The sequence below is a fragment of the Pipistrellus hanaki genome (assembly GCF_964339955.1).
Source record: "Pipistrellus hanaki genome assembly, chromosome: 8".
Classification (NCBI taxonomy): domain Eukaryota; kingdom Metazoa; phylum Chordata; class Mammalia; order Chiroptera; family Vespertilionidae; genus Pipistrellus; species Pipistrellus hanaki.
In genome coordinates, this window is record NC_140510.1 from 75,226,320 (window position 1) to 75,243,296 (window position 16,977).

Consider the following 16,977-nt stretch of genomic DNA (forward strand, 5'->3'; position numbering starts at 1 on the left):
ACAAGGAACCAACAATGATGAAACACCGTGTTAAATGCTATCCTAGACATATGTTGTATGAGTGTGGTTTAACTCAATTTGAGGTCTTTTAAAAAAGACTTCAACAAATTAAAAGGTAAAACCTGAGGAAAATGTTCCCATAGGTACTTCTTATGTCCACTAAAATCTAGCTATAGCTGTAGTGTCTTGTGTTATAATTATCGGGAGGAGTTGCAAGACAAATAGAATTTGCATAAACACAATTAGGTTAAAGGTAGAACCACCTAGATTAAGTTATCCCTAAAACTGTAAAGAAATTAGGCAGCATCAGGATCCCTAATTAACATACCCCAATCACTCTTCCTCCATTACCATAGTTCCATGCTTCTCAGTTATTCACTTAGAGATAAATTCTAGTTCTTTATATCCAGTTATGCTTCAGTAGCTCTATCATACATAAAATTAACAAAAATGGTGTTTTAAACACCTCCTAGGCTGCTCTGATCAGATAAATAATTGTAAAGAAAAACAGACACTAGAGGAAGGGCGCTGTGAAAAGTTCCAAGTTCAAGAGTGCCCCCAACTGTGCAAGGTAAAACTTGCAAAATAAAAGCAAGAGGAAGGAAACCTAACTCAGACAAAAGAAACAGTAAAGAAAAAAAAACAAACAAAACCTCTGTTAAATTTAGTAAGGCACAAAAAGAGGAAGAGGACATCAAAAGGAAGTCAGAGGAAGCCAGAGCTGAGAAGGAAAAGGAGAGAAATGGACACAACATGATGTAAAATTAAGTGAGTTGGGGGGGTTGGGGATCAGCTGCAAGGCCATTAACTACTCATCTGAATAAGGCACCAGAGGTATGATTCTCTCTTGACCTACAACACAGGACCTGCTGTGAACTAAATGGTATCACGTGTAAACTGAGCAAATGGAAACTGGGAATTTAATAAACCAATTGAATTTACATGAGCTCTTTAGAGACTCAATATATTAACCACATTATGTATATGGCAACATTTTCCTCAGGTTTCACACCTTTTAATTTGTTGAAGTTTTTTTTTAAAGACACTTCTAAATTTTTTAAAAGTTACCAGAGGTATAAATTCCTTTCTTTTTGAATTCGTTTTTTTTTTTTTTAAATATATTTTATTGATTTTTTACAGAGAGGAAGGGAGAGAGACAGAGAGCTAGAAACATCGATGAGAGAGAAACATCGACCAGCTGCCTCTTGCACACCCCCTACTGGGGATGTGCCCGCAACTTGGGTACATGCCCTTGACCGGAATCGAACCTGGGACCTTTCAGTCCGCAGACCGACGCTCTACCACTGAGCCAAACCGGTTTCGGCTCTTTTTGAATTCTTACACTATTTAGTTCAGTAAATTCTTTTCTACCCAGCAATCAAATATTTATGTAATTTTTTAGTTTATTATTCATTCTTTTAAAAATGTTTTAAAATTGATTTTTAGAGAGAGAGGAAGGGAGAGGAATATAGATTGAAATATTATTGAGAGACACACATCATTGATTGGCTGCCTCCTGCACGTTTCCTTCTGGGGATTGAGCCCGCAATCTGGGCATGTGCCCTGACCAGGAACTGAACCAAGATCTTTTGGTTTCTGGATAGACTCTCAACTACTGAGCAACACCAGTCAGGCTCACTCTTTTGCATAACTACTACATTTTACATAGGTAGCTTAGTTTGACACATAATGTGAGTGAGAATCTAAACTGAACTTCCCCCAAATTTAAAAATTCCCATCTTTGGTATGCTTCTTTTATTTATTGTATATATCTATGTTCTATGCATAAACCAGTGTTCTTGTTTTGAAGATCCTCTTCCATTTGTATATGTTCTTAAAGAAACAGCATTTTATAGCTTTTGTCATTAATTTATAAAGATAAGTTTTGTGTGTTTTTTAAAAGCCAAAATTGTCTTTTCATATATACATCATGAAGTTTTCTCTGTAGCTAGTGACCCTCAACTGAAAAGGCCCAAGTTCTACTAAGGGTCTAACATTTCAAAATACTCTGCCTACAAACTGCATTATAAAGGAAGCAAAAAATACTTTCCAGATCTTCAAAGAACAGGGAAATGGTAAACAAATTATCTAAGAACAAAGTTCCCTCCGTTTGTAAGCCCGAACATGAAGCAAATTAAAGTAAACCATGATCACTCTAGCCAGTTTTGCTCAGTGGATAGAGTGCTGACCTGCGGCGGGAAGAATCCTGGGTTCAATTCGCAGTCAAGGGCACATACTGGTTGTGGTCTTGATCCCCAGTAGGGGGCGTGCAAGAGGAAGCCGATCTCATCATTGATGTTTCTATTTCCCCCTCCCTTCCTCTCTCTGAAATCAATAAAAACATATTTAAAAAATAAAGTAAATCATGATCTTTGGAGTGTTGAAAAGGACTAGAAGGAAGCATGTACTACATTATTCAAAGGCTTTGCAGGAGCAAGCACAGATTTGCCATGAGGGACCTGGATGGCTTGGTCCTCTGGGAATGAGCTGACACCTGAACTCAGTTTTGTACAGTTTCCACATGGAACTGTACTTCCTTAGTAACAGAGATATGTTGTTTTTGGGCTAGCCATGGTGAAACCCCCTAACACAGAGGAAATAGAAATACAAGTGGAAGTGATGCATGCTTTATGACTGTTTTTGACAACCCAGGACATAACTGATATATCCTCCTCTTTATCATGTACATTAACTGTGAAGTAACTAAAGATCAAATAAGGATGCATAAATAAAAACTATTTTAACAATTGATAGATGCCCAAGAACTATAAATCAAATCAGACAATTTTGTTAATTTAATCTTATATTTATCATCACTTAAATGAACCACCTTGTAAAGGAATTCCTTTTACAGAATGAACCATATCCATCAAATATCTCCCCACAAGGCAGTGTGTGTGTGTGTGTGGGGGGGGGGGGGGAGGCGGGGGCACTGTCTTAGCCCAATACCCACAAGTGATCTGCTCAAACACCCACAGGGGTTCCTCATGACATTCTGAGTTAAGTACAAATTCTTCATCAAATGATTTCAGACCCTCTCTGATATGGACTCAACCTAAATTTTCAACCTTATTTTCTACCCTTCTATCAACCTAAACTAATTAATATTCTCAGAAAACAAGTCATGCTTTCTTAACTTGGCCTTTGTTCATTTTTTCATGAGTATGTTTCTGAGTGCACAATTCAACCTGTCAAAAGAATGACATTATATTTTTCCCATTAAAACTGAAAACAATTATAAAAGGGAATAAACTCATAAAGGCAGTGAAAGCTGGAGATGGCAGATATCCAAAGACCAGAGATTTGGTAAGTTTCTGGAAGAGAATGGTAGAATCATATAGCCAGATGAACCAGAGCAGAAGCCATAGCTCAAAGCAAGGATTTTTTACTCAGCATTATTCGACAACTATGTATTAAGCACATAGTACGTGCCAAACGAATCAGACCATGACAAGTGTAGTGATAATTAAATGAGGACTGGGTGAAAAGTGATCAAATAGCTGCTTTACATTCGATGAACAGGGGAGGCCTGAGGAGCAAAATTTAAAGTGACATATGAACGATGAGAAGGAATCTGGTGTGCAAAGATCAGAGAGAAGAGCATTCCAGGTAGAGGATACAAGTTTGATGTGTCATAGAACAGAAAGATTAGCCTGACGGGAAGAGAGAGCCAGATCTTGCAAGGATTTGTAAACCGAGAAGAGGAGTTTGGATTTTACTATTTATTCTAAGGAAGCCCTCTTGAGGGTAATGAGACACCATCTCTTACAGAAGGCTGCAGCAGAGGTGGTACTGTTGCTGAAGAAGTCAGATAGTAAGTCAGAAAAGGAACAGAGGTGGAAAAAAGGATGCTCAGCAGGACAGCAGCCAGTATTACCCACATGGGCACCCAGAAGGTAATTGTGGCATCTGCTTCCAGGATTAAGGAAACTTAAAAAAACAAAAACAATTATCTTAAGCCTGGCAGCAAATTTAAATGCCTTCTGGTGTCAGGTGGCCAATAAAAATACCACTGGTAGACAGATGTAAACAATAAGGAGTGGAGAGCCTGAGAAATAGAGGGCAAACCTCAAGTAAAAACATTCAAAAATTTTAAAGTTTATTCTGGAATTAGTGGTGAAGCTGCACAACCTTGTGAATATATTAATATTCACTGAATTTTACACTTTAAAGGAGTGAATGTTATGCATGTATATTATATCCCAATTTTTAAAACTAAAAAAAACCAAAAACCCTTTAAGCACTGTGCTAGTTAAAAACAAGAAAGTTATATACTACTTCCTCTGAGAGGCCCATGAACTTTGTGCCTCTCTACGACACTCATAGCTAATCAGCTTTCTATTATGTGGTGGTTATTTGTGTACTTGCCTTATCACCTTCCACACCCAACTAGGTCATAGGCTTCTGAGAAAGACATATGGTTCTCATTTTCACCCCAGAGCAACTAACAAATAATCATATTCCCTCTTCATCAGAATTTCAAGTATTTTCTGCTAAATAGTTCTACTTTAAGATGACATCTAATTTAAGATGACTCAAAGCTAAAGGTGAAGTACTTAAAAAAAAAAAGTGGCTAATTTATTCAGTTCTCAATAAATATTAATTTAAAGGAACCAATACATTTAAAAGTTAACTTCCCTACCAATAGAGGTAAATAGTTAAAAAAAAAACCAAAAAAAAAAACCACACACACACAAAGAAAATTCTATAATGCACTCTAGTTTCAGCAGAACAGTTTTATATTTCTACCAGAGGCCCGATGCATGCAATTCGTACAGGTGTAGGCCTTTGCAGCTCCAACTGCCTCGTGCCCTGCCCCACGCCCACTGGTTGTTCCGGAAGGTCATTCTGCTGTCCGGTCTAAGTAGCATATTAGCTCTTTATTATATAGGATAAGGTTATATGTTTATAAGGATATGATATGATTCAATAGCTGTGTTATAACATGACTCTCATAAAAAGTAACAAATGAGTATTAGTAAGGGTTCCTGCAAGTGACAAAAACATAACTAAAACTAGTTTTCGGCAAAGAAAGTTTATCAATACATTTATCCTCTCAACTTCCTTCATCTTCTCTCTCCTCTCCAAGGTTTCACTGCAAAATTCTGTACTCCTGCAACCTGCTTTACTTCTCCATCTTTTTAGATTCTCTCTCCTCATTCTGTCCCATCAATCCTTCCTCATTATTTCTCAAAGAAGTTACTTCCAATTCCCACATATGAAAACCCAAAGTTCATACAGTTTTGTAAAAAGACTTTTAGAGTTACTCAGAATTCTGACAAGAGACTCAAAGTTTGGGAGAAGTCACATTACTAGTAAATGTGAATTCCCATAGATTATAGTAATTCTTCCATCTTCGCGTATCTTAGTATTTTATCTGACAGGAGTCAGAAAACTAACCACAGATGGTTCTTATTCCTGACATTAACCAGCCACAAATGAAAATAGATAAGACTGAGGGTCAAGAGTTGCTTTGGGTGAAATATAGAATAGGGCCTATATAAAGTTATTGAAATTTTCAGAATGAATTTGTTGGGTGTTTAAACTATAGATGCTAAACATTCTTTAATATTTTAATACTAACTCTGGTTAAAAAGAAAATTCAGGTAAATCTATTTTTATGCCCTAAGTTTTAATTAGTAAGAACAGAACCTTCATTATACCCACCGAAAGGGTCCATAAAGCCTGCAAGATTGGCTGCCTCCTGCACACCCACTACTGGGGACCAAGTCCACAACCCAGGCATGTGCCCTTGACCAGTATTGAACCTGGGACCCTTTAATCCACAGGCTGATGCTTTATCCACTGAGCCAAACCCGGCAGGGCTTACCTACCATTTTTTGCTCGAAAAAGACTTAAAGAAAAAAAAAGTCAGGTGACTATATTTGTATTTTAAGGGTTTCTGATACCAAAAATTAACCAATCAGATGCTATATTAGGTATACCGGTTAATAATGACGGATTTTGTAATAAAAAAAAAGAGAATAATTTAAAGAGAAACATCACAAGTGCTTTATCCAAAGTAATGTCCATCGCTAGCTACACATTTCCCCCATCTTTCAGGTAATTTGTGGATACCATCCCAATAGAACTTTTCTTGTTTTGAGGCAAGCCATTTAGAGACCCAATTTTCCACTTATTTGTATGTTTTGAAGTGCTGCTCAGAAAGTGCATGTGCCATCAATCAGAACAAGTGGTGATCTGAAGGAGCAAGGTCTGGTGAATACAGTGGGTGGGTTCATACTTTCTAGGCAACATCTTTTAACGTGTCTTTAACTGGTTTTGAAGTGTGTGATGGTGGATCACCATGAAGCAAAATTATTTTGCCATGTCTTCTGGAACATTCTGGTCGTTTTACAATCAAAGCATGGTTCAAATTGATTATTTGTTGTCGGTAGTGATCAGTATTAACGGCTTCACCTGGTTGTAGAAGCTCATAATACACCACACCTTCCTGATCCCACCAAACACAGAGCATTGTCTTCTTTCTGAAGCAATTTGGCCTTGCAGTCGATGTTCATGGTTGACCTTGATCAACCTATTATTTTGTGGCTTGGGATTCTCAAAATAAATCCACTTTTCATCGCCAGTCACAATTCGATACAAAAAAAGACTTTCTTTTGTCTTTTGAAGCAACATTTTACTGATGACTTTTTGATTTTCATTTGTCTTTTGTTCAGTTGATGTGGCACCCATTTTCCTTCTTTTAAAATCTTTCCCTTTTCTTGTAAACTATCGGAAATTGTTTGCTGAGCAACGTTTAATCTTTCTTCAAGTTGTTTTTGAGTTTGATACGCATTTCATCTACTAATGCTTTTAATTGTTGGTTTTCAAACTTTTTCGGTTGACCGAGACGTCTTTGTGTTTCACATTGAAATCATCACTTTAAAAGCATTTAAACCAGTGTTCACAAGTATTTTGAGATGAAGCATTTTCACCATAAGCTTCCCTAAGTATTCAGTAGCATTTTTCTTCAAAATAATGAATTAAAACTTCCTGCAAATGCTCTCTTTTTGGCACAAAATTCGACATTTTTAAGCGTAAAAATATCTATGATAACACCTTCAGCAAATTTGACATATGAAGTTTTGCAGCTTGCTTTCAATACAATAAAATAGCATACATATTAAATCGCATATATATCAACATATGTGTAACTTCATCTATTGAAAAAATTCCGCATTATTAACTGGTACACCTAGTATGTGATGTGATTGAGAAGATACAACTCTAATATATGATCTGTATATTTATGGTTTAAGACAGGGCATTCACAATGGATGGCTATTGTATTGGTTGTGTCATGTTTTTATTTGACAATCTAAGGGAAAAGAAGTCAGTGCCCCTAAGTAGTCAGGTATTGCATGTTTTAAAAATTCTTGTGGCACACCAGCTAAAAATCGCTTATCTAGATTATCTACACAGATAACACAAAATAAAAGTTAACTCATTTTAAGCAATTCTCTGATATCAAACAGTCTTACAGCCAGGACACCGTAAACAAACAACAATGCTTTTATTGAAAACTCTTTAAAAAAAAAACTGTGTGATTGGAAACATTCCTAATGGATATTTGAAATAATACAGTTTTCATTAATAAAAAGGTTCACTGAATATACTACAAAATCTCATATTCCTTATCCTAATACCTACATTTTTAAAGAAAAGATATTATCCATTTCATACCCATCAAGTTGGCAAAAATAGTAAGTCTGATAATACCAAAGGTTGGAGAGGGTGTGGAGTAATGCTCATTGGTGGTAGGCACATATATAACTCATCACTTTGAAGAGCCATTTGGAGATTGTATATATATATATATATATATATATATATATATATATATATATATATATATATATCTAGTTTTATACTTTGTTTTAGAATGTTTCAAAATTAAAAACAAATTTATTTTTAAAATAAATTCAAAACATAGACAAAGTATGTGAATAAGTATAAGTATGCTCATCAAAGCCAAATATTTTAAAAAATTATAGGGAGGGGCAGGGCAACTAAATATCTTATAAGGAAAGAAAAACTATGTAAATTCAAGTGTGTTATGTACATCTGGATTATAATGCAGACTTTGCAAATTATTCATAAAGCATTTAATGCATAGGAAAATGCTAGTGATAAGTTTAAATGAAAGAACAAAATTGTGGAAATAATAATGAACTATATAAATACACACATACACACACACACAAATAGTTTCCAAAAAATGTAAGGAGATTTCTGGATGATAGGATTTTCTTTTCTTTTTATACATTCATAGGGTTACATATTTTCATTAATATTAATGAAAGGGGGGGGAAAAGAAGGCAAACTACAAAATGAAAATTCAAAATCCTCTGGCAAAAATTTATGCCCCAATTAAACTGATAAGGTACTGTTTTACTTCTGATTCTAAAAATATCAGGCTATATTAACATGCCTCTTGAAATATTAATATCCAGAACCATACAAGCCAAAAGAATTATGCCAATAATTACACAGTTGTAAACTTCTGCTTTAATGTTTCTAAATATATGTTTTAGTCTCCTGTTTCTAGCACTTTCACATCAGAATAGATGGTACTTTCATATAAGCATTAGATAACATTACCATATGGAAAACTCCAAACCAAATCTTAATTTTTATCATAAAAATAAGCATGTGTAAATAATGATTTGACTGTAAGAAATGATCCACATAGAACAGTATGCAGTGTTTATATAACTGAAAAATATAAAATACTACTGAGGGAAATTAAAGATCTAAATAAATGGAGATACACCATGTGAATGAATGAGAAGATGCAGTATGTAAATTATCCCCATATTTACCTAGGTATTCAATGTAATTATAACCAATATTCCAACATTTGATTTTAAAATGTGTATGAAAAAGCAAATGACCTAGAGTAGTCAAAAAAATCTGGAAAAAATAGCTTGGGGGGTATACTAACTTCGAGACTCACTATAAGGCTAAGTAATCAAGACAATGTAGTACTGGCAAAAGAATAGAGAATTACAATAATGTAACAGAATGGAGTGTCCAGAAATAGACCCACACTTACACTGTCAAATGATTTTCAACAGGGATGTCAAAGTTAAAGGAAAAGAGGAAAGATTTTTTTTTTTTTTTTACCAATTGCATTGAGGTATGCTTGACAGATAAAAACAAAAAGCATTTTTTATCAAATGGTGCTAGAACTAATAGATATAAATTTGGAGGGCTGCTCTCACATCACACAATAAAAATTCAAAATGGACCATAGACTGAAATGTAAAAGCTAAAATGATAGAGCTCCTAAGAGAAAACACAGGGAAATAAAAAATACAATGTTGGTGTAAGCCAAGATTAGGACACAGAAAATGTTAACCATCAAAAGGAAATATTGATCATTTTTATGAAGTCCAATAGCCCCTGATATTTGAAAGATACCTTAAAAAAAAAAAAAAAAAAAAGCAAGCCACCGACTCAGAGAAAATATTCACAAATATAGCTGATAAAGGACTTGTATCTAGAACATGTAAAGAATTGCTACAATGCTCGGCCTGTGTGGCTCAGCGGTTGAGTAACCCAGGAACAAAGAGGTCCCCAGTTAGATTCCCCATCAGGACACATGCCCGGTTTGCCAGCTGAATCCCCAGTAGGGGGTGTGCAAGAGGCTGCCATCAATAATGTTCCTCTCTCATCGATGTTTCTACCTCTCTATTCCTCTCCCATCCTTTCTCTCTAAATATCAATAAAAAACATCTTTTATGAAAGAACTAGAGGCCCGACGCACAAAATTCATGCAACAGGATTGGCCCTCGTGGCTGCCTCCAGCCCTTGCAACCCTGGCTTCCTCAGGCAGGTCATCCAGACAGTCGTTCTGCTGTACGGCTGTCCAGTCTAATTAGTATATTATGCTTTTATTATTATATACTGCTACAACTAAGTAAAAAAAGATAAACCCAATTTATAAAATGGGCAAAAGACTCATAGTCACATCCCAAAAGGCTAATAAGAACATAAAAAGTGGCTCAAATTAAAAACACATCTCTACCCTACGTAACCAGCATGTCCTCATAGGTATTTACCCAAAATAAATGAAAACACATAGACATGAAGAAATTTATACACAAATGTCACCACAGTTTTATTTATTTGTGAACACTAGAAATGGCAACAGCCCAAATATCTACTAACAGGTAAATGGATAAAAAAAATGTGGCATTCTATATATATAAAAGCCTAAGTGTACCAAAAACCGGTGGACTAGTCATTGTGAGGTGCACTGACCACCAGGGGGCAGACAATCAATGCAGGAGCTGCAGGCTGGTGGTCAGTATGCTCCCATAGCCAACCTCCCATGGCCAGCCAGCCTCTCATGGTCCCTCCCCCTGGCCAGCTGGCCCTGGCGCCTAAACGCTGACATTCTGGGGGAGGAAGGCAGGGGGAGTGAGAGCGAGCTCCGTGGACACCCTGCATTCTCCCTGCACCTCCATACCCATCATTCCCGTCTCCAGGTAGCCAGCAAGACGTTGCAGCCCACTCCCCTCATACCCGGGGCGCCACTCACCCCCCCGTTCCTGGTCCCCACCCGGGGCCCACCCCATCAGGTGATCAGGGCTTGCCGCCTGCTGGTTGCTGTCTGTGGGACGATCCATCGGAGGCCTGGCTCCCTCAGTGCCTGGAAGCCAGGCAGCAGCTTTGGCCCCTACCCAACTGCTGGTGGCCATCTATGGGGCAATGGCCCCGTTCACACCGCCTTGGCTGGCATCGCCTGCTCACCTGCTCCATCATCCCATCGCAGTCCCGCTCTCATTGGGGCCTATTGGGGCCGGCAGCACCTCCCCTGCCGCCCACTGCCAGCATCACATCACAAGCCCGCCATGTTCCAAGCCGCCCCCGGGTGGTCAGCACATGTCACCCTGGGTCTGTGGCTGAACCCAGGACTATGCTCCGGCCACCTGAACCCCCCAGCCAGGATGCTCTTGCTTTGTTAGCAGCTTCTAAGGGTTCACTTTGCAGTCTCAGGATATGCTTTTTAAAATGCATACAAGTTTGTTTTGTTTTTTAGTTCTTTCTTTCAAAATTTAGTAATGATATCTAACAACTGCTTAGAAGGCAAACAAACAAAAAAGACACAAACCCAAACCTTTAAAAAAAAAGTTATAAAAACATCTAATATTATGACATCAGGACATAGTGTTATATGTTTGTTACTAAACAAATTATTTACACAGAATTATACCCTCAAAGAAATGGACTTGGGTCTTGCCCATTGTTTAACTAAACACAATGCATTTGCCATAGTAAGGTACTATTGTTTAAACAATTCCATATGAATAGACACGGCTGAGTTTTTAAAAAATCTGCAAATTCCAACTTTCCTTATCATTCATTAACCCATTTAAAATTCACAAATAAGCACAAAGATAATAAGAGAAGCTGTATACTAAAGAATGCTCCCCCCCCCCAATTAACCATGTCTAATCATGTTGCACTATAATTTTCAATGTGTTAAAATTTTATTATGCATGTACATGAGGATGCCCAGACCATTCAATGGGGAAAGTACATATAGTCCTTCCAACAAATGGTGCTGGGAAAACTGGATATTCACAAATAAAAGAATGAAGAGGGATCCTTACCTGAAATCATATGCAAATATTAACTAAAAATGGACATAAGAGCTAAAACTATTAAAACTCTTAAAAGAAAACAGAGGAAAAGCTTCATAACACTAGATTTAGCAATGACACAAAAAGAACAGGCAAAAAAAAAAAAAAAAAAAAAGACAAAAATAAAGTGGACTTCGTTAAATTGAAAAACTTTGAATATCAAAGTTTATAGAGTGAAAACCACTCCACAAAAATGGGAAAAATGTCTGCAAATCATTAATCTGATACGAAGTTAATATTCAGAAAACAAAAAAATTCTTGCAACTCAACAAAACAATTTTAAAAATGGGCAAAGGGCATGAATAGGTATTCTTACAAAGAAGACACACAAATGGTCAATAAGCACATGACAAGGTGCTCAACATCATTTATCATTAGAAAAATGTAAAACCACAACGATACACCACTTCTCTCTCATTAGGATGGCTATTATAAAACAAAAACCTAAAATAGCAAGTGTTGGGGAGGCTAGAAGAATTGGAACCCTTGTGCACTACTGGTGGGAATGTAAAATGCCATGACTGCTTGCAGAACATAGTAGGGTAGTTTCTAAAAAGAAATCAAAACCACCATATTGACCCAGCCATTCCACTTCTGGGTATATACCCCCAAAAATGAAATTGTGATTCATGCTACAATGTGGTGAAGCTTGAGGACATTAAGCTAAGATAGCCAGATACAACAAAAAAAAAAGATACTGCATGACACTACTTATGTGACATCTCTAAGGTAGTCAAGTCCATAGAAGGAGAAAAGTGGTTACCAAGGGCTGGAGAGGGAAAGGAGATGGAGAGTTACTGTTTAATGAATAGTTTCAGTTTGAGATGATGAAAAAGTTCTGGAAATGGATAGTGATGATGGTTTCACAACCATGTGAATGCACTTAACCAGTGAATTGTACACTTACAGATAATAAGAGAAGCTGTATACTAAAGAATGCTTGCCCCTAAGCATTCTTTAGTATACAGCTTCTCTTCTCTAAGCATTGTAAGTGCTTAGAATTTACCATTCTAAGCACTTACAATGCTTAGAATGGTAAATATTATGTTGTACATTTTTACCACAATAAGAAGTACTTGTGTGTTATTTATTTTATTATGGTGGCAGTATAGGAATGTGGTTAAGAATACAAGCTTGCCCTGGTCCATGTAGCCTAGTGATTAGAGCATCTACCCAAGCACTGAAGGGTCACGGGTTCAATTCCTGGTCAAAGGCAAGTACCTGAGTTGCAGATTGAATGAGGGAGGCAACCTAATTGATGTTTCTCTTCTCATATCAATGTTTCTCTTTCTCTTTTTCATTCTCTCTCTCTTTCTTTCCCTCCCTCCCTTACACACTCTCTAAAAATCATTGAGAAAATATCCTTGGGTGAGGATTAACAAGAAAAAAAAAAAAAAGAATACAAGCTTAAGAATTATGCTATAAAGTTCTACCATTTTATAGCTCTGTATTTTATGCCTGTTTTCTTGTATATTAACAGAACTTCATAGGATTATTGCAAGGATTAAGTAAATTAATATAAGCATTTTAAACAGTACATGTTATATAATAGTCACTTTTTAAATTATGGGTTTAAAATACATTTTTAAATATATTTTATTGATTTTTTACGGAGAGGGAGAGGGAGAGAGTCAGAAACATCGATGAGAGAGAAACATCAGCTGCCTCCTGCAATCTCCCTACTGGGGATGTGCCAGCAACCAAGGTACATGCCCTTGATCGCAATCGAACCCGAGACCCTTGAGTCCACAGGCCTATCCACTGAGCCAAACCATTAGGGCTAAAATACATTTTTAATGAGGTTTAAATCAAACATCTACAGAACCTCTGAAGGTCCTCTTCAAAATTCCAGACTCCAGTAAAACACAAGACTGAAAAATAGTGATCTAATCCAGTGATTTTCAACTGGTGGGCTGCAAGAATTTTTTTAAACATGCAATACCTAACTAGTTAGGGGCACTGACCTCTTTTTCCTTAAATTGTTAAAAAAAAAAAAAAAAGAAAGAAAAGAAAAGAAGACAACAGCCAATACAGTAGCCCTTCAGTGTGAATGAATCAAACATCTTTTTTTTTTTTTTGGGGGGGGGGGGTGTTAGGCAAAATACATACTTTTGGGGTGCCATGGGATTTTAGTAATTAGTTAATGTGCCATGAAATGAAAAAGGTTTTAAATCGCTGATCTAATCCATATTTTTCATTTTATAGGTAAAGATATTGAGATCCTTGATAAGTAATTTGCCTGAGGTCACATACCTGTTACACTAATATTAATTTTCCTAAAATAAGAGTTTGGGAGGATTAACACGACTAACATGTTAGCTTTCAACTACTTGAGAACCAAGGCAAAGCCATGAGACTTTATAATGTGTGTCTAATTACCTATGAATAGCGTGACAGCCATCCACCACACTAACCCAGTAAGTAATTACGCACGAGTGGGAACCAAAGGGAGCAAAACCAAAAGAACAGGCCTTTTAAATTATCTTCAAAGACAAAGGTTAAAAACAACTCTGTGGAAAATAAGTGTTAAAATATTTGTGAAAACAAATGCTATGGATTAAAAGTTTGAGAAACACCCAGTATGTGCCCCCTACTCCACTCCTTTCAGCCAGTTACTTAATATATAACCTTAGTGAGGCTTTTGAACCTGAAAAATCTGATGCTTTTTCTACCAGAGAGAGGAATTATCCACAAATAATTCTTTATTAAATCCAAATAGAAGAGAACATCAGTCCAAATAGCATAAAATGTCTAATCCCCAAAAAAGTCAAGTGTTAAGCTTTGCTAGACACCTCTCTGTACTTGCTTGAATACCCTAGATCTGGTTTCTGGGACATTCACAACACAAAAAGCAAAATAACAGAGACAATCTGCGAAGGTCAGACTCAACAAGAACTAAAAAGCTTTCGAGAGTCTCAGTTTTGTCCCCTGACTCCCCCCCCCCCCCCCCCCCCCTGCTCTTCCTCCACCAATCTTTCTCAAGAATAGCACCCCCTCTACTGGGATTGGTCCTCCCCGTCCAAATCCACATCAGCTGAAATCCTACCCATTCTTAAAGGTTCCATTTAAATGCCAAACTTCCATCCATATCCCCCCCCCCCCCCCCCCCCCGCTCCCATCCTCACACCGGCTCCCAATCTTGAATTACGCTCTTCCCTCTTCGCTCCCCTATTTGGCACCTCTGCTTCAACATCTTATTCTATAATTCCTTGCATTCCAATTGCCTACGTCCACTTCTTCTCCCCACCTTCCCCCAAGAAAACCCCTAAAAGCGGCAGACGAGGGAAGAAGGGCACTAACATTGGTTAAACCCAACCCTCGGGGCGCCTTGCTGGGCATTTTGCACGCGTTATCTCAATGCAGGAGCCTTGACGACCCTCGGGGGCGGGGGGCGGGGGGCGGGTGGCCCACCCCGGGTGCCCGATGGAGGGGGGACGCGCGGTGGGCAGCCCGGCACCGCGGCTTCCCGGGCCGCTGCCACCTCCGCCCGCGGCGGGTCCTGTGGGCGGCTCCCTGCCCAGCGAGGCAGCGGGCATGTCCCCAGGACCCGCCGGAATGCTTCCTCCCCGTGGACGCGGCGCCGCCCGTTCCACAGCCCGACTGCCCCCACCCCTGGCAGCCCGTTACCTGGGCTGCGCCCTCCCCGCGGGCTCCCCACACGCAGAAGGGCTGCGGACCTCACGCCGGGCTGTGTGTGTGTGTGTGTGTGTGTGTGTGTGTGTGTGTGTGTATGTGTTGGGGGAGACTAAGGGAAAACCTCCAATTCCCCGCACCGTCCCTCCCGCGGAGGGGAAGGAGGACACACACGGGACGGGCTGGCACGCCTGGACCCCCGCAGCGATTCCTCCCAAGCCCCGTCTCCGCGCTCACAGGTCCGCGGGGTCCCCCTAAGACAGTGTCTGCCTAAGGAAACCCCGTCTTCCAAGCCATCCAAACGCGGAGGCGTCCTCATGCTATTGCCCTGCCCCCGCCCAGCCCCGCGCCCCCGGAGCGGGTTGGGCTTTCCGGCGGGAACGCAGCCCCGGGGAGACGCGCCGGGCGCAGAAGCCCCGGAGCGCTCAGAGCTGCCTCCTCAGCACCGGGACCGGAGGGGCCCGCCTTCCCGGTCTCCGCACCGGTCTCCGCCGCCCGAGGCGGGGACGCCGGGACCCGGGAGCCCCGGCGGGAACACCGCTCCCGCAGCCGGCGAGCGGCGGGCGCCGCCCCCGCCCCGCGCGCGGTCCGGGCCGCCAGCTCCCCGCGCCGCTCCGCGGAGCCAACCGCACCCTCCCCGGCGGCCCCGGCGCATTGTCTCCCTCCGCCGCGACCCCCGGAGGCGCGGGGTGCAGCCCAGGCCCGGCCTACCGCCCCCCGCCACCGCCCGGCCGGCCGCCCCGCCGGGCCGGGTCCCCGCAGCCCCGGCCGCGACCCCGCCCCAGCGCGGCCGTCCGCCCCGCGCCCGCCGCCGGCGCCGGGAAAATGGAGGCGGGGGAGCGGCCGCACCTCGCAGCCCCGCGCCCGCCGGTGTCCCCCCGCCAGTCCGAGGGCGAGCCGGGCACTCACCGCGACAGCTGCTCGGCAGTCCGCCGGCCCGGCTCCCGCAGCGGCCCGGCTGGCAGCTCCTCAGCCGCCGCCGCCGCCGCCGCCGCCGCCTCCTCCCGGGCGCGGCGCTGCCTCCCGAGAGACGCCGCGAGCGCCCGCAGCTCCCGCGCCGCGCGCCCGTGCCTGGCTGGCTGGCTGGCTGGCTGACTGACTGACTGACTGACGGGCGGGCGGGCGGGCGGCGGCCGCGAGGCGGGCCGGGAGCGCGCGGGGAGCGCGCGGCGGACGGGGCGGCCGTGTCCGGCCGAGGCGCCGGAGGAGGGGCTGAGGGCCGGGCGGCCCACAGGCGGACCGCGCGCCGGCCGCTCGCCGCCCCCGCCCCCCGCCTCTCACTCACTTCCGGCGCCGGCGGCCGCGCCCGCCCCTCCCGCGCGCCGCCCCCCGCCCGCGTCCGCGCTCCCGGGCAGCGCCCGCCCCGCCCGCTCACCTTCCCCTCGGGCGCCCGACCGCGCCCCGCCGGCCGGCCGCCGCGCCCCGCCTCCCTCCGCGCCCGGTGAGCGCCCCGCGGAGCCGGTGAATCAGAATGAATGGGGAGGAAGGAAAATCCCGGCGCCGCCCGCGGCCCCCGCGCCCTCCCGGGAAGCGGGCCCGCGGCCCCTGCCGGTCCGGCCCGGGGACTCCGGGGCCGGAGCGGATCCCGGGACCGGCCTGCGCGCCCCCCTGTGCGGAGAACCCGGACCCCAGCAGCGCCTCACGTGTGGTCTTAGGCACCTAACGGACCACTGTCCTGGCAACCTGAGGC

General features: G+C 42.0%; 1 protein-coding gene across 7 annotated transcripts in view; it reads right to left on the bottom strand.

Moving 5' to 3' along the window:
* The window catches only part of RAPH1 (Ras association (RalGDS/AF-6) and pleckstrin homology domains 1), a 78,156-nt gene extending 61,429 nt beyond the window's left edge, over positions 1-16,727 (bottom strand). For 6 of the 7 annotated variants that reach the window (XM_084893170.1, XM_084893169.1, XM_084893167.1 and 3 more), the window contains exon 1: positions 16,197-16,554. The gene's annotated coding sequence lies outside the window, so the exon portion shown is untranslated. Of the gene's footprint in view, positions 1-16,196; positions 16,555-16,662 lie in introns of those variants that run through there. The other variant, XM_084893168.1, reaches the window with a different exon arrangement.
* Between the last annotated feature and the right edge of the window lie 250 nt (positions 16,728-16,977).